General features: G+C 38.0%; 1 protein-coding gene across 1 annotated transcript in view; it reads right to left on the bottom strand.

Moving 5' to 3' along the window:
* The window catches only part of EYA1 (EYA transcriptional coactivator and phosphatase 1), a 160,678-nt gene that overhangs the window by 133,758 nt on the left and 7,636 nt on the right, over window positions 1–19,284 (bottom strand). The gene's annotated exons all lie outside the window — the stretch shown is intronic.

Genomic DNA, 19,284 nt, shown 5'->3' with positions numbered 1-19,284 from the left:
AAGGAACTGAAACTATATTTATCATCATCATTAGTAGCAGCAGTATTGTACCTACCTACCCTGAATGCCTTTCTCCTGGGGAATAGTACCAGGGAGCAATAGGGAACAGAGTTAAAATATATAATAAATAAATGAATGAATGAATAAAGGAAGGAATAAAGAGTTACAAGCACCAGCTTTGGAATTATCAGTTGAAGTTCAATCTAGCTTTGCTATTAACAGTATGAACCTGGAAAAATTACTCAACTTCTGTGTGCCTCAGCTTCCTTCTCTATAAGTGGGGATAACATACTCATGGGAAGATTAAAAAAGATAAATGCTTAAAAATCATTCAGCACTGTGCTAGGTCCAGAGGCCATGTTTTTATAGTTACTTCTATCATTAGAGTGTCTTTATTAAAGTAATTATGAGAAATCAAAGTGTTTCTTCTGGGACAGAATCTGTTACAAACTTCACATTAAAGTTAAGCTTACCCTTTGAAAAGTAAATTAGAATAATCTAAAGCTAAGTGACTTGTCTAAGATCAATCATTAGGGCAACTGCCTCAGGACAGCCAAAATCAAATCACGGTAACTTGGCGGTAACTCAAGAGGAAGGACTAAATCATGATTATATTAAGTAAACATATCTGCTAATCCCAGAGTCCTAATTTATCCCTCTCCTCCAACTCCCTTTCCGCTTTGGTAACCATAAGTTTGTTTTCTATGTCTGTGAGTCTGCTTTTGTTTTGTAAATAAGTTCATTTGTGTCATATTTTAGATTCCATGTGTAAGCGATATCATATGGTATTTGTCTCTTTCTGACTTACTTCACTTAGTATGATAATCTCTAGGTCCATCCATGTTGCTGCAAATTCTTCTGCCCATTTTTTAATTGGGTTGTTTGTTTTTTTGATGTTGAGTTGTATGAGCTGTTTATATATGTTGGCTATTAATCCCTTATGGGTCATATCATTTGCAAATATTTTCTCCCATTCAGTAGGTTGTCTTCATTTTGTCAATGGCTTCCTTTGGCGTGCAAAAGCTTTTTAGTTTCATTAGGTACCATTTGTTTATTCTTTTATTTTTATATCTTTCCTGGAGTATAATTGCTTTACAATGTTGTGTTAGTTTCTGCTGTACAACAAAGTGAATCAGCTATATGTATACATATATCCCCATATCTCCTCCCTCTTGAGCCTCCCTCCCACCCTCCCTATCCCACCCCTCTAGATCATCATAAAGCATCAAGCTGATCTCCCTGTGCTATGCAGCAGCTTCCCACTAGCCATCGATTTTACATTTGGTAGTGTATATATATCAGTGCTACTCTCTCACTTCATCCCAGCTTCCCCTTCCCCCATTGTGTCCTCAAGTCCATTCTACATCTGTGTCTTTATTCCTGCCCTGCTATTAGGTTCATCAGTACTGTTTTTTTAGATTCCATATATGTGCGTTAGCGTACGGTATTTGTTTTTCTCTTTCTGACTTACTTCACTCTGTATGACAGACTCTAGGTCCATCCACTTCCTACTATATATATAAAATAGATAAACAACAAGGTCCTACTGTACAGCACAAGGTACTATATTCAATATCCTGTAATAAACCATAAGGGAAAAGAATATGACAAAGAATACGTATATATGTATAACTGAATCACTTTTCTGTACAGCAGAAACTAACACAACATTGTAAATCAACTATATTTCAATTTTAAAAAAATGGTCAGGAGAACTAGACATTTTTCCAACGAGGAAATGCAGATGACCAACAAGCACATGAAAAGATGCTCAACACTGCTAATCATCAGGGAAATGCAAGTCAAAACCACAATGAGATATCACCTCACACCTGTCAGAATGGCTATCATCAAAAAGAACACAAATAACAAACGGAGAAGACGTAGAGAAAAGGGACGCCTTGTAGACTGTTGGTGGGAATATAAACTGGTGCAGCCACTGTGGAAAACAGTATGGAGGTTTCTCAAAAAACTAAAAATAGAACTACCATATGATCCAGCAATTCCACTCCTGGGTATGTACCCGAAAAAAATGAAAACACTAATTTGAAAAGATCATGCACCCCAATGTTCACAGCAGCATTATTTATAACTGCCAAGATATGGAAGTAACCTAAGAGTCCATCAATGGATGAACAGATAAAGAAGATGTGATATATATATATATATACACACAATAGAATGTTACTCAGTCTTAAAAAGAATAAAATTTTGCCATTTGCAGCAACATGGATGAACTTGGAGGACATTATGCTACATGAAATAAGTTGGAGAAAGACAAATACTATATCACTTATATATGGAATCTAAAAAATACAACAAACTAATGAATATATCAAAAAAGAAGCAGACTTACAGATATGGAGAACAAACTAGTGGGTACCACTGGGGGGGGAGGGGCAATATAGGAGTGGGTAAGTGGGAGATACAAACAACTGGGTATAAGATAGGCTCAAGGATGTATTGTGCAACATGAGGAATATAGGCAATATTTTGTAATAACTGTAAATGGAAAGTAACCTTTAAAAATTAAAAAAAAAAAAAAAGAAAACATATACCTCAGTCATTACAATCTTTCTGAAGAAACAGGCTAGTGGGAGGATGGTGAACATGGCAATTGTGATAGAGGATTCCAGGAGAAAATGTGGGCATTTCTCTCCAGCACTGCTTAGTGGTCCATGGAAAAGAGAACCCTGTATTTGTTCACCATAAATTTAACTGGAGACAGAGCTATCAGATCATTGGAGCTTGGGGACTTTAGCTATAAAGATCATCCAACGAACCCATCATACCATGATTTCTTGCTCATCAAGCAACTTCTCATTATAATCTGAATGTTGCAGTCACATAACCTCCAGGAAGATGACAGGCTGATCAGAGGAGATAAGTACCCAGTCCATTTGCTTAGCTATATTTCTCACTATAAATTAAGAGGGCAGTTAAAGCACGTTCTCCCCCAGAGGACAGCTGTGCCGGATGGACTGGGAGCCGGCCTCTGTGTTAAGAATTTGCCCAGGGGCTTCCCTGGTGGCGCAGTGGTTGAGAATCCGCCTGCTAATGTAGGGGACACGGGTTCGAGCCCTGGTCTGGGAGGGTCCCACATGCCACAGAGCAACTAGGCCCGTGAGCCACAGCTACTGAGCCTGCGCGTCTGGAGCCTGTGCTCCGCAACAAGAGAGGCCGCGGTAGTGAGAGGCCCACGCACTGCGATGAAGAGTGGCCCCCGCTTGCCACAACTAGAGAAAGCCCTCGCACAGAAATGAAGACCCAACACAGCCAAAAATAAAAATAAATTAAACTCCTACTCCCAACATCTTCTTAAAAAAAAAAAGAATTTGCCCAGGATTGCAGCAAAGGCACCAGCCTGGTAAGCCGTAGATCCTCCCCAGGTAGTATCTAAGCTCATCTCATAACTTTGCTTCTAACTGTGACAGTACAGCTTGCCTTTGCTTGGCACACGCTCGGTCTTCCTCTCTATTTTGTTTCCTACTTCAATGCTCCAGGACTTTACAAACTCTGTTCATTATCCCTCTACTACTCTTTATGATTCCTTTCTCTCTTCTATTTCAATGAGATTTACTTTCATTCCACTTTGGTAATTAAATACTTCAGCGACACCACTTCCTAGAACTGCACTGCCTCTAAATAACACCACCTTTTACCTTTTTCATTTGCTCACTTCTGCTGGACTAGCTCTTAATGCTCCTCAGAATATCCCGTCTTTCTAAACCCCTATCCATTCTCCCACTCCAACCACACCAGCCCAGTCTGGAACCCAGAACTCCCACCCTAGAATCCCAAGCGTCACCTCATTTTTCCAAGCATCTTTTTTGCCAAGCTCCATTCTCGGGATTGGCAATCTCTTACTGTTCACTCTGCGGCTCTGTTCTGGCTGACTGAGCATAAGAGAGGAGACCACAATTCACCCGCTAACTGAATCCACTAAAATGTATGCTTTCTGTATTCTTCTGAGTCATCCTGTTGCTTGACAATCCCACCTTTCCATTTCTACTGCCTGAAAGTTTCCATCAAGTCTTTTCTACTTTACTCAACACTCCAAACCGCACCTTATCCCCCATCCTCTTTAGCACATGTCCTCGCCAACTATTTTATAAAGAATGTAGAAGCTGCATTAAATCTTTCAATGATCTTTCTACAACATTTCCCATTTTCCCACTGATGAATCTCAATAGAGGTTTTCTTTCCTCTAGCAGCGTTTAAATTTTATACCTTTATTCTTACGCCACGGCCATACCTTCTTTGCAACAATGCTCCAATATTTGATTGTTTGGTCTCAACATCTTCAATCTTTCCATCTCGAGGGACTACTTCCTTCTACTTCCCCTAATTTTAAAAACAGGCAGCAGCACTATTTCCAATAGCCAGGACATGGAAGCAACCTAAATGTCCATCAACAGAGGAACGGATAAAGAAGATGTGGGATATATATACAATAGAATATAACTCAGCCATAAAAAAAGAACAAAATAATGCCATTTGCAGCAACATGGATGGACCTAGAGATTGTCATACTGAGTGAAGTAAGTCAGGATGAGAAAGACACATATATGATATTGCTTATATGTGGAATCTAAGAAAAGGGTAAAAATGAACTTATTTACAAACCAGAAATTGAGTCACAGATGTAGAAAACAAACTTATGGTTACCAGGGGGAAAGAGGGGAGAGGGATAAATTAAGAGATTGAGATTGACATATATATAAAATAGATAACTAATAAGGACCTACTACATAGCACAGGGAACTCTACTCAATATTCTGTAATGACCTATACAGGAAGAGAATCTAAAGAAGAGTGGATATATGTATAACTGACTCACTTTGCTGTACACCTGAAACTAACACAACATTGTAAATCAACTAGACTCCAATAAAAAGTTTTTTAAAAATCCAATAAATAAATAAGGCAGGTCTGCCCTGATTTAAAAAAAAACTTCTCTCAAGCATGATCTACCTCTCTCCCTTCTTTCATCACTAAGTTTTCTGAAAGTTTGCCTTCAAGTCCTTAATATCTACTCTGTCTTTAATTCTTTGTATCATCCCTTTATAGCTACTATTTTACTAAAAGGACTTTCCTAATTGCCCGATGCAAACTTTTTCCATCCTGATTTTCCTTAATTCTTCTGTGGAGTGGGCCTTCCTCTGACACTTTTCTCATCATTGACCAACACAACACAGCAGTGTTTCCCTTTTTTAACCTGTATATGTCTTCTTCTCTGGATTTTCTTCCTTTTCCTACTCTGTGGTTCTATAATTCTACCTCCTCATCTATCTAAATTGTCCCTCACAGTTATGTCTTTCCACAATTAAAAAAAAAATCTCCTTCACGTAGACAACTCTCAAATCTCTATCCACATGCACAACTTTTTCACAGGGACCAATCTTCACATTCCAATTATGCAAGGCCCTTGCCTGGATCAAGGTCAAATCAACCTGCTCAAACGCAAACTCCTCATTCTATCCCTTTGTAATGGTCATGCCACCTAGACAGAAAGTTTCCTTTTCACCCTGATTCATTCCTCCCAGCAACTCTTTCCTCACACTCCATTGCCAAGTCTATCATTTCTACCATTCTACTCTTTACAACAATTTCCCCCCCTAATTTCACAGCCACTAACCTAATTACCTTATACCTCTTCTCTTGGAAAAGCTGACCAATTTGCTTTTCAGTCTCTACTCTATTTTGAGCAGAGATACTTATCTTTCCTTAGCCGAGATTTGAGTGAGTCACTCCTGGCTCTGAGGTCTAAGAGCAGGCTCTCCATTTTCTCCCAAATTAAGTTACCATTCCTTTATCGTATTCATAAGGCCCTCTATACTCTAAGACCAAGCTTTTTATACTTTTATTTTTTCCTTTCCTTGCCAGTTCTTCCATACACATTTTACATTTGTATAACAAACGGTAACTTACAAGAATATAAGAATATTACAAAATATAAGGTCACATCTAATTGTCCTAACTTTCCTGTGTGACACTTATTATCTCCCTTTTACAGATAAAGAACCACATGTCCATATATACAGTCAACATTTAAACCAAGCTGCTGTTTAATGCTTCCTCAAATCCACAGTACGGCTAGTGCCTTTCCTTCTGACATTAAAGGTTCTACAAATTCCCGTCAACCAATGTCCCACCTGCTGTGTGAAGTCTTGCCTAATCTGCTACTCAGGGGTGATTCTTCTTTTCCTTGAGCTTGTACCTCATTTAGAACACATATCCTACTCAACCTCATTTTACATTTCACAGTCTTATCCGTTTGAATATATTATAAATTTCTTCATGAGAGGAACTCCAGCTTTTTATATCTCTACAGAACATAGCACCATGCTTGACACAGAGTTGGAACACAATATTCATTGAAGGAATGGATGAAGGTAAAAATGTACAACTGACTTTAAAAAACAGATTACAACTGACTTCATACCACTAGGCATACTGCATAAGGCAATTAAACACACTGTGTATGATCACACAGAAGATTACATTTTATTCTTCCCAAATTATCACTCTGTCAATGTATGGGCAGGTTCCTGTAAAGCCTCTCACTTACAGGACACATGCCCCTCATGTTATTTTGAGCAAAGTACTCTTTGGAGAAGATACATTCGCATAAAGGAATATCAATCATTGGAATTTTTGTGTGTTTAGAGAGAACCCTTCCTGACTCAGTAAAAAGAGAGGTAAATAAGTCACAAAGATTTAATAATAATTTGTGGGGCACGATCAGCCCAAGACAAATGTTAGATATTGCTGTAAGTAAGCCTTAAAAAGCCCTTTAAAGAGATACAATTATGCTGTACAGATGACAAATAACCTATAAGACAAAAGTATAACCATCATAATATTAAGTTATAGTTTGGATTCAATGATAGTATCACTCACAGATTTAATGACTGCTCAAATCATGGGGCCAAAGTGGAAATGTATGGGGGTTGTTTTTTTGTTTGTTTTGTTTGCAGTACGCAGGCCTCTCACTGCTGTGGCCTCTTCCGTTGCGGAGCACAGGCTCCGGACGCGCAGGCTCAGCGGCCATGGCTCACGGGCCCAGCCGCTCGGCGGCATGTGGGATCTTCCCGGACCGGGGTGCGAACCCGTGTCCCCTGCCTCGGCAGGCAGACTCTCAACCACTGCGCCACCAGGGAAGCCCGGAAATGTGTTTTTTAAAAATGTGTCAAATGACTCAAAAAGTGGCATCAAGGGATACCAAATGCATATGTAAACAGAATAAAATTGTTACACGAAATATGAAAGTGCAAGATAGCAATATTCCCAAATGTATAAATTTTATAGATCTTATTTTAGACATATAATTGAATTAATAAATTAAAGATTATAAGCAGCCATTCAACTCTTTCTTCTTTATCTAAAAGTGTATATATCTACCTTTGGTTAATACCCATTTGGAAAATGAGGTATCCCAATCTGGAATATGATTATTATTCCTCTAAAAATTTAAAGTCATCCTCTTTCTCTTAAAAGAGAGTAGAAAAATATTAACTCTACAAAATAGCAATACAACCTTATGAAAACCAAACCAACATACCTAGACTAAACTGGAACTTAAGGGTATACACAGCCAACAAGAAATGTTATTCAGTTTCAAAACTCATTATTCACAGAAAGTATAGCATATTGGAGTAGCCCTGTGCAATGATTTACGTCGAGGTCTGGACTAGTTGACTTTTTTTGGTAAAAGAAGTGATACTTGGTAAGTGACAGCTGCTCCAGTAAAATGTCTCCTGCGATTTCACTTTCTTTTTTCTTTTTCTTTTTTTTTTTTTGGCAATTCTCATTCTTGCCACACAAGCTCAGGTTTCTAACACACGAAATCTTGGCAGATCAGATGAGCCTCCATTTTGCTGCACATCTCTCCCTCAATCTAATCTATCCTTGAAACTGCTGCCAGATTCATACCTAAAACACTTGCACCCTATCAATCCCTCACTCAAAATATTCAGTGGCTTCTCTACTGGCTCCAGGATAAAGTCCAAATTCCTTAGCCTAGTATTCAGGGTCCTCCACCTCCTAGTTTGGCTCTAGATGATTCTTCCAACCTTATCTACTATCAGTTCCTCTTCAGCTCAACTGGTCTCCTCCCAGTCTCCCAAACGATCCTACCTTTGTTCGTATTGGTCCCTCATTTAGAATGCATTCCATCCCTTCTCAACCTATTCAAATTCTACCCATTTCCCAAACACTCAGCTCAGATTCCATCTCCTTCTTGAAGCCTGGCCAGACCTCAGCAAGCTGAAGAGCTCTTTTCTCTGAACTCTGAGAGCACTTTTGTTTAGATCAGTGGCTTCTAACCTTCTTGAGAATGAAGCCCTCTTTCGAACACCAAAACATTTCAGAACCCAAATGATAGCCTATTTTTAATCTGTTGATGGAGAAAGTACCCGATGACAAAAACCTACTGTGAATTTTCGGACAAGAAAATTTATATTTTCATAAACATAACAGAACGTCCGTATGTGAAAAAGAGTTAAAAATGGATGTGACCTATTAATTTCCTCATCCTTCCGACAGAGCTCTTTGCACAGAACTTGCTGACTTTCAGTACTAGCTCTGCAACTCCTGGGGATCTCTAAGCCACGGACTGGAAATCTCTGCCTTCATAATTTAATTGACACAACATGATCTTTCAGTTTTTGCCAAAATTTTTAAAAAGTCTTATCTCCCCCAACCAGACTGTGAGCTTTTAAAGGCAGAGGTAGTGTCATACTTCATTGTATATGTGCTGGAACCTGGCAGAGTGCTTTGTACGCAGTGAAAACTAAATACATGTTTCCTTCCTGGGACACTTTAAGTATCTGAGGTTCACTTTTTTCACCAATATTTTATTACAAAAAATTTTCAAACATACTGAGAAGTTGAAAGAATTATACAGTGAACAGCCAGAAACCTACCACCAGGATTTCACCATTAACATTTTAATCTATTTACTTTCCCACATCTATTCCTCATAAAACCACCTTATTCTACACGCATTAAAAATAAGCTGCAGACATAATATAGTTCCCCAAAACACTTCAGCGCTCATATCATTAGAGTTCATATTTGTTTATGGTCCTTTTTTCTTTTAAGTAAAATATACATAATGAAACACACAAATCTTAAATGTGCCATTTGATGACGTTTAACAGATACCTACATTTAGATGCCAAAGTGGGATCTAAACATTTTTAGTGTGTTATAAGAATGGAAACATGGCACAACGGTCTGAAAAGGTTGTTCCAATTTTAAGAATTGAGTTAGCAATATAACAGTCTCAATTTATGGCATAGGCAATATTTACATAGAATTTTCATGTGGAAGAGTAGTCACTTTAAAAATAGCTTATATATATTGAGTGTTTACCACATGCCAGGCACTGTGCTAAGCACTTTATACGCAATAGCTTATTTGCTTCTCGTGGCAACATCATGAGATATTTATTATAATTGTCACATTTGAAAGATGAGGAAACTGCAGCTTAAAGACGTTTAAAAACTAGCCTAAGGTCACACAATTAGGTTTCAAATTTCTTTGATTACCATACCTTTTATGAAACCACTGAAAAATCAAACGTTGTCCAATTAGGGTTTTATCATCCTTAATCATTCCTCTGATGGAGATCTGAACAATCAGTGAAGGGCACAGCAATAGAAAAGTCCCAGAAGAGCAGGGCATTGAACAAAAGTGTATCACTGTATGTTGCAAATTAGCGGATGGTAAAATAAACCAGTGTATGAAGATTGGAAGCAGATGAGCTGGCTTGGGTTCATAACCTCAATCATATCAATCTGGAAAAATGGTTTACTTGCCTAAAATGTAATCAACCTACCAAATTTACATCTCAGATCATACCTTTTCCCATTCTTCACCGAATCACAGGAGCACCCAGAACTAACTCCTACCCTCACTGTGTATTAATTGAGAAAGTACTTACTGAGTACCACAGGTACTCAGAGTACCTGCAAAGGCTATTAAGAGATGTGCAGATCTCACAAGGGAAGGAAACATCTTCTCTTTCCATGGAAACACTGCAGTAGCCAGCCAGCATGCAGTAGCCATATGTTTGCTTAAAAATATATAATATGTATTATTCTTTAATAATAGCTGCTATTCTTTGAGCATATAGTATGGCAGTGACTGTGCTTAGCATTTTAGGTCTGTCCCTGCCGTTAAAGAACCTTGAGCCTCTACTAGGTGAAATACACCCAGTGAAAAAGGTATAACCCCCATTTTACAGTGGGGAAAGCAGAGGCTCAGAGATCATATACGATAATAACAGTAACAACAAAAACAGCCAATGGTTAAGTAATTCCTGGGAGTCAGACTGTTGTAAGTGCTTTACCCACTCATTTAACTATTCTCACATCCCTACAGGTCAGTACTATTATTCTCTTCATTTTACAGACCAGGAAGCAGAGATAAAGGGCATCACACTTGCTAACTGGTAAGGGGCAGGGCTAGCATCCTGGCTTCCCAGCCTTCCCCCAACCGCCTGCTCTGGTGTCTCTCAAAACCCACATGTCAGTTACATTGTTAAACTGACTTTTTTTTTTTTTGCGGTACGCGGACCTCTCACTGTTGTGGCCTCTCCCGTTGCAGAGCACAGGCTCCAGACGCGCAGGCTCAACGGCCATGGCTCACGGGCCCAGCCGCTCCGTGGCATGTGGGATCTTCCCGGATCGGGGCACGAACCCGTGTCCCCTGCATCGGCAGGCGGACTCTCAACCACTGCGCCACCAGGGAAGCCCTAAACTGACCTTTTTAAGCCCAGGTTAGTCTGACTGCAAAATCCACCCTCTCATGATCATGCAATACTGCTCTGATATATTTTAAATATTATCCATTCTCTGCTTTCCTTAAGGCAAGTATCAAATAGAAATTTGTGCTGAAAGAAATAAAAATATATAAATAAGTACATGATTTTAGATAAAAATGCCCTCATAACGTCTCACCTGGAGTCTTTTCTCCCCACCTACCACCTGCTGAATAGAGTTTCAAAGTACTACCTAAGTGTATTTGCAAGACACAGACTCTATCACATCACTCTCCTATTTGCAAGCCTTCAGGTCACCCAGTTCCTACAGGATTGAATCCAAACTCCTGAACCTGGTACATAAGGCCATTCATCATCTGTCTGCCATGTCTCTCAACACCCCCCTGCCCGCCCCCCCCCCCCCCACAGCCCCCGGGATTAGGGATGGCTTTGCTACACCTGAATAATCCATGGCCTCCCTTTCTGCCTTTCTGGCTTGGCATCCAGTGGTTTTCTACCTCTCCTTCAAGATTCAGTTTAAGCATTACCAGTGTGCAGAAACCATCCCTAGATCACCTCAGTCATGCTTAGGCATCCCTCCTCCTCTGGAGAATACAGCCCTGAGCATCAAGTATGGTGGTCATCTGATTATTGGTCTGCCAATCACAGTAGACCGTGAACTTCTCCTTGGCAAGAATGGTATTTGGTAAATTTCTAGACACAATCAATAACTATTTCTTGAATTAACAAGGCAATAGTGGATATATAGCACGATATATATTCTTACATGATATGTATATTCTTTTCACTGCGGTGTGTATACATCCTTGCTCCTGCAATTTTTCCCCACCTTAAAAATGTTGACCTCCAATCATGACTCCTTACCATCTATGTAAGGATACTAAACCCAAGTGTGCTAACTGCTTGATCTTTTTATCATTCAGCTGTTTCTTGGACTATGTGAAAGTTAATTCATCGCTGCTGAATAATACTGAGTCCAAGTGGAAGTTTCCATTTATAAAACAGTTAATTAGTACATATCAAATGCAAGTTAGTTCCTGTGGAGCAAATTCAAACTCAGCAGGAATGCTGACTGCGGATGTTCTCTGGATGGACGGCCTATGGCTACTGTAGGAATTGGTCTGTACAATGATCATTTTCAAAAATTTGCAAAATGGGCTTTAGCTACTTATTGAATCTGTTAATGCTTTGTAAATAAAATTAGTGAGCCTCCTCTTGGAATCATTCACCTGCATTATTTACCTAGTAATATGCAATAACAAATATTTGTTGACTGTTTTCAGGGCCAAGCCTTCTGCCATCTGCTAAGGACACAACAGTGAACAGACTTATCCCTGCCTTAGGGACCCGTGAGCCTCTACTAGGTGAAATACACATATAAATGGAAGCTGTAGTTCCTTCAACGGGTAATAATCTTAGATAAAGTAACATAAAAACTTCTTAAGGCAGGTTAAGTATTTCAGTAAGTGCTAAGTTTTTAGGCTATTAGGAAGTCCTTTTTTTTTTTTTTGAGTGTAAAGGATGCAGCCTTTAAAATTAGCCTGACGTGCCTTTGAATCTCTTTTCCAACACAGATAATATGCTGTGGGAGCATAGAATAATCACTTAAACTCTTTAAAATGAGGTGCAGAAAAGCTACCCTAACTTTTGTTAGGATAAAATAAAATAAGGTAGGTGGAGGGAATAAAAGAAATCCTTAAATAGATAGTAAGAACTTAGTCTATTCAGTTCATAGTCCTTATTTTGCTAAAACAGTATTCTCCCCACACAAAATTCCCCTTATCAGTAATAGATGCAGTGATAAAACAAGGAAATATTTTAGATTTTGATTTAGATTAATCTTATGAAAGAAAAAATGTCTCTGTCATATATTACAGGGAGCACTTTAAAATACTCCTTGGAATGTGTCTGGTAGAGTTCACCCACCTTTTTCAGTGTAATGGGATACTGGAGGCATGAAATAGAACTGAAAAACCTGCAAACCCAGCAAACTACCTTGTACATAATCATAGTAAGCTTTTAGTTATAAACTACTTGGCCGTCCTAAAGCTTAACGTAAATCCTCGATTAGCTTCTCAAAATTTATGTTCTCTTTTAGTAAAGGCAATATTTTAGCAGTCTTTGAGGATGTCTATGTGACAGATGACTTCTTCCTACCTAAAGTGAAAAGGGAAAAATAGAAAATTTACAATTATGTATATATTCTTTCTATTATATTGTAAGTTTGGAGGCAAAAAGAAGAGAATGAATTATTCTTGGACCTTATTCCAAGTAAGCAAGGTGAGAATAAGCACGCACGCGTGCACGCACACACACACCACTTTTATCTATATACTGCTCACCCCAAAACATCCTTGGGCATCCTAAGAAATTAGGAATTACTTAAATCAGGGAATTCATGACCAAAGCGATAAGGATTGGCCTAAATACTGGCACTCACTAAAGGTCTGCACATCCCTCTGGGAGAAACCAAAGTTTCTCCCAGAGATAGGATGTCCTTAGGAAGTTATACATACTTCTGTTCCAATGAAAGTTCTGGCCCAGCTAGGGGAGAGGTGCCCCAGAACTGTAATTCTCTGAACTATTAGATATTGAGAGTAGAGGAAAACTGTCTACATCGAGTCATTAGTTTATCAAGAAGCCTGGCCCTCTAGAAACTCTGAGCCTAGTTTCAGGCAGTATTATAGTTCCTATTCTTACTATGAAAGATACAGTTAGTGATATGTAATTGGCTAGAGTATGTTTGCCAACCTGCAAGCCCTACACATGCCAACCCTCTATTCCTCCCACTTGACCTCTTCCACTCCCTGTCATTCTCTCTCCTCCTGTTCCTAGAATGTAGCACGCATGTTCCCAACTTATGGCTTTGGAAACTGCTCTTCCTATGGAGCCCCCAACAAATGCCATTTAAGCTTCTTCTTTGAGTTTTGCTTGGTTACTATAACCTGGTTCTTAAAGTCAAGAGAAATGTGACCAAATTCATCACCCACTTCAAAATATTTTCTGAGGCCGAAAAGACTTACTCTGAGCAGTAGCAAAACTGCAACCACTTTTAAAATTTCACAGTAATACTGCTTCAATCCAAATGTGCATATAATAATGACTATTATAATGAAAAGCAGAGATGACTTCCCAACTCCGTTTGATCCCAGAGAGGCTTAACATAGATGGACGGCTGGTGGAATTATAATTAAGTCTAAAGCTTTGAAAATGAAAACTAGTAAGAGACAATCCCCTAGAAGTTAACCTATTGATGCAATATGCTGTGTGCACACGACACAAGGAAGAAATCTCACACACTCATGCACAAAAGAACTTAAAAACCAGAGTATGACTACCCTGGGGAGTTGTCCTTATAATGAAGTCCTTTTGTCATCAAAGCCTTTGCCATTGGTCCTTTTACAGCTCTGCTGTTTGCTAGAGAATAGCGTTCTCCAGTCACGAGGACAGTGGAGGTACCAATGTTTAGTACGAAGGTATTAGAAAAGGTATTGGCAGATGGTGGAATCATGTATTCTCTCCCTAGAGTGATACAGTGATTTGAAAACCCAGGCTCTGGACTCAAATAGAACTTGATTCAAATACCAGGTCAGATACCAGTGGTACCAATTACAAATCACGTGTCTTTCAACTTGGCATTTAACTTTCGGAGACTCAGTTTTATTGTACATGAAACAATAATGGTACTCTGGAAGGGGCTATTATTTACATATGGTCTAGAAATTCACAGAGCACTTAGTAAGTTCCTAGTGTGTTACAAGTTTTACTTATCATCCTCACAGCAAGCCTGATATAAGACCTGCTGTTATCCCCACTGTACAGATGAGACTGAGCCACACAGAAGTTAACGTGCCTGAGCTCACACAGCCAGCAAAAGGAGCTGGGATTCAAACCCAGTGTCTCAACCACTATGCTGGCGATCTCCAAGGATTTTCTGAAGACGAAAGAAATGAATCATAGAGAACAGTCAGCTTAGTGACTAATAATAAGTTATTCTTAAAAATTAGCTATTATTTTCATTAACTACCAACAGGCATGTGAAAATTATTCTCATACACTGTATACGCAAACATTAAATCCTAACAAATTATTTTTTTCATCCTTTCACAGCTTTTGCTAAAGAACAATTTAAAAGAGGCCAATTCTGTGGCTACAGACAGACTCTAAAAATGTCACTTAGAAACTCCTTTACTCACAATGTCCCTTCATCTTCCAGAAACTAAATCATGTGCAGAATGTAAACAACAATAAAATTAGATTACCGTTTTTTCTACTGACAACAGAAAATTTGACCACAAATATATAAATATAGCTTTTAAAATGTAGCCTCAAACCATAATGTTATACACATTCACTCCAGTTTACATATTTTTCATAAGTAAGAGTTCTTAAAAATACTCTAGTTGGATATAACTGTATTTTACGAAATTAAAATTACAGTGAGGAAAACAAATTCAAGATACTGACAATTTGTTTGCATTCTGAGCTTTGTAGAAAGGATAAAGCAACTTTCTAATAACTTCTGATAATAGAAATTTGTAAAATTGAATTAACCTATCAGCCTAAAATATGAAATACACAACTAAATCAGTCTCAAAATGCAGAAAATTTAACCACCTCATCCAAGATTGCATCTCTTATCATCTGGGAAATCTGATATACCAATTCAAAATTACTACTTGAATTACCATCAGAATCCCTGAAACCCTATTTGTAGTGAAGATTCTAGTTGCATCTGGTTTTATGTCACTTCAAGACAAATTCCTCTGCTTTAAGACAAGTTTAGCCTCTTCTTGAGTTTGCCTCTAAATTTACAATCAAGAAAACTCAGAATGAGAGCTTTGAGTTCTGCTTGCTCACAACTCCTTTTTGCCCTTCACCACTCCTCACCCCTAGACAACCAAAAATAAACACTCACACTAGCAATATACGAACCGACCAATCTTATGCTCCCGTGGATTTAAGACAAGCAGAAAAAACAAAGATGGAAAGAATCACTGCTTTGCAAACAAGGCCTTAATTAGGTACGTAAATAAAAATCCTTTTACTGCTGGAGCCCTAGGTCCTTCTGAAGAAACGTTTCCCAACTACGTCTCACACTGACACAACACAAACGTCAACACGCAGCCTCTACCAAAGAGAGGCCGGAACGTATACCTACACGTTGGAAATCCTCTCAGGTCCGACGCTCATATTTATCTAATAGGAGTATCACCACCCAAGAGCCTATGTCTTAAAAATTAAGCTTTAATAATCTAATAAGAAATTCCTCTTCCATTCTGTCCCGAAAGACGAAAAGACTAGAAGAAAACAGTTATAAAAGGAAAGCCACCACTGATGTTTCCATAACCATTCCATCAGTCTCTCCAGGTCAAGCTTTAATTGTTGAACAGGAATCTAAAATAGTTATTAACTCATCTGGAAACATATCACTTCTAACAGTGCTTTTCTTAATGCAAGTCGAGCATTCATTTATGCTATTTTGTATTTTTGCCTCTTTGTTTTCTAGTTCAAAGATGTATAAACTGGGTGAAACCCACAGTTCACTGCAACAATAACAATTCATAGAGAGGTTGGAATAGAATATACAAATATGAAGAGTTGAAACTTTTGAAATATGAAACATTCAAACAACGAATCTCACTAAAGAACATTTCAACTAGGAAGAAGAAAAGCACAATATGTGAGGCTGCAGCTCAGTGTCTGTCTGTCTTTATCCCTTAGATGAACCATGAAAATAGGCACTAGCCTGTGAGGACAGAACCTACAAACACTGAGTCTTATGATAATTTGGCAGCCAACTTAAGAAGAAACTTAATATTCTCTGCCTCTCCACTCCATTCCCTTCTTGTTTGTTCTGCAAATGAAGTTATGGTTTTTGATACAGGAGATTTTCATGTTTTCTTAGCCTCATGATAGGAACAAGTGGCTGCAGGAAATAAAAAATGGCTCTGGTGAGAGAAGACAACCTATCTAAGTGGGTGGAGGGCCAACAACTATGTAAACTCAATGGAAGTTTTGTTGACCTAATTAAGGAGACTCATTGCAACTGGGCTGCAATAAAGTCACTTAAATATCCATCATGGCAGGGATAGCTAGAAATACTTGTTATGGACCTAGGGGAGGTGATTGATATTTTAAACACTCTTTAAAAAGTTAAGGGATTTCTTGTTTTTTTCATTCCTCTAATTCATTGGTAAATACTGCTGGTTTCAAAATAAATAAGATTTCAAAGAAGGAATAGGAAAATCTATAATGATTCTATTCCAGGAAAGCTTGTCAGCCACTGTGAATTCACTGATTTTTAAGCTGAACTCCTCTAGTGGTGACTGAGAGAAAAGACACAAATGCCTTATGCAACATGTAAGCAGCATGATAAATCGATTCACAAACTTAATAATAACCCAGAACTTTCTGATATCGTTTGCATCTGAACAGACATGTAGCATAGGTGGTGAAGAAAGTTTGGGTCCATGTTTTCAAACTGTACACTAAAGTAAAACTGATGCCCCAGTCGACTGACTAAAATTTCATGTATTCTTTGGATAATTTATACTGATATCTTCTCACTTCACTTTCTACCATAACCTTTGCAAAGTATACCAGTAAAGAATGCCCGAAAACAGAGTGAGGTGAGTAACTGGGTACCTGTCTGAAATACGTCTAAAAAAAATCCATTTCTAAGCCATAAGATAACTAAGAGGTTTTTTTTTTTAGGAGAGAAATAATTTCTAAGTATTTCCCAAATTGATAGTTCAGCAGATTACGCAGTTATCTAAAACATTTTCTTAGTTTGGATTTATTTTAGTTACGCAAAAATCTGATCAAGTACATATTACTGAATACAAACATGACATCAAGCTATGAAATATAAATATTCAGAAATAGTATCATTTCACATGTCCTTAAAAAGCAAACCACGCATCACTCACACAAAGCCATCCAAGGGGGCAGTCTCCAACACGTACCCTGTTTCAATATTGCCTGGTTCTTCTTTTGTAGGAGTTGATTTGCCAGTAAAACGATGACAAAATGAAAACATCTTACCCCTATTTCATGTCTTCATATATAAGAAAATTAACTCATAATTACTCCTACCAATATGTATTGGTCTATTCTATAAATCAAAACAATATAACATACTTAGAGCTTCTTTTTTTTTTTTAAGTTACTTTAAATGATTGTCTTATTTGGACTTCACAGTGATGAGAATGACTGTTACAGGTTTCCACCTCTGGTCCCCTGATGCTGCCCTCAGCGGCCGCCCTGCACGCTGACACTGGCATGGGGCCTACCGGTCCAGGGCCCTGCAGTGGTCTGTGTGTCTGTGCACACACCCGGTCCAGTCCACACTGCAGCAGCTGTCATGCTCACACCTGAAGCCAAATTCCAAAGGAGAGGAAAAAAGGACTGCTGGTGTTTATTTCATCTGCTCTATAAAATCTTCCTAAATGCTAGAATGACTTTCCTATACATAACTGAAATTTCTTTTTGATTGCCTATCGAAATGGGCAGAAAAGAGTTTCCCATGTAAAGGAACCTTTTTCAGAGATTTTTTTTTTGCTACGTCAGCAAAGTTTCTACTTTTGACAGGGACCATTTTCCATAAATGAAGGTATTTACTCAAAAAGGAAAATACAGACGACTTACATGTAAAAACAATCACGGAGGCTGTAAAAGTTATCTCCTATCAGAAACAACTGATTTTACATTGTATCCATTACCAGAAATTTCACATCATTATCAGTTTCAAAAGGCTTCCCTCACACATACGGGAATATTGCACCAAACGAACAAGTTTATGGCATTTGGGATTTTTTTTGTTGTCGTTTTTAAGAACTATGATGAAAGATCATCATGGTGATTGAGAAATGATGGTTAAGGGTTTTGCTTATGGATGGAACTCTAATGTAGATAACTCTAGTGAAACTTAGGTTCTAAGTTCATCAAGGTCCTAAGGCTTAGTAAGGAATAAATAAGCAAAAATATCATCTGTGAAGAAGGAATATTTCAGTAGGCTAAAGCAGAAATAAATACAATGCAATATGTAACATACCCTTCTATGAAGTTTTAAAAATATGTATAGTACCTAAATAAACGTGCACGACAGCTAACGATACAAATAGCTTTACCTCTATGTTTAGACTTAGGTATATATGGATTAAAGTAGGCGTTCCTATTTACATGAAATTTACATAAATATTCACATGTATTAATTACACAAAAATCATTGTAACAGTACTATGTTTGAAGTATATACTTAATCTTTAAGAAAGTAAATGAATTTCATGTTATCTTCCAAGTAAGGTCGTGTATTTGTAAACAATAAGTATTTTTTTACTTCTTTATATTTCAATGGCCAAAGCCCCAAGAACATTAGGCACACAAATTATTTTATTGATATTTAGAGACAATCCAGTCTAATGTTGCCTTGAAACAAATTTGGTTATATTTAGTAACAAAGGGAAAGTAAAATAAAGGAAATAATCCAAATT

The sequence above is a fragment of the Aethalodelphis obliquidens genome, unplaced genomic scaffold (genome assembly GCF_003676395.1).
Source record: "Aethalodelphis obliquidens isolate GAN/ISIS:26980383/991018 unplaced genomic scaffold, ASM367639v1 scaffold33, whole genome shotgun sequence".
Lineage (NCBI taxonomy): Eukaryota > Metazoa > Chordata > Mammalia > Artiodactyla > Delphinidae > Aethalodelphis > Aethalodelphis obliquidens.
The sequence above is the reverse complement of the archived record's forward strand: the minus strand, read 5'-3'. Positions and strand labels throughout refer to the sequence as shown.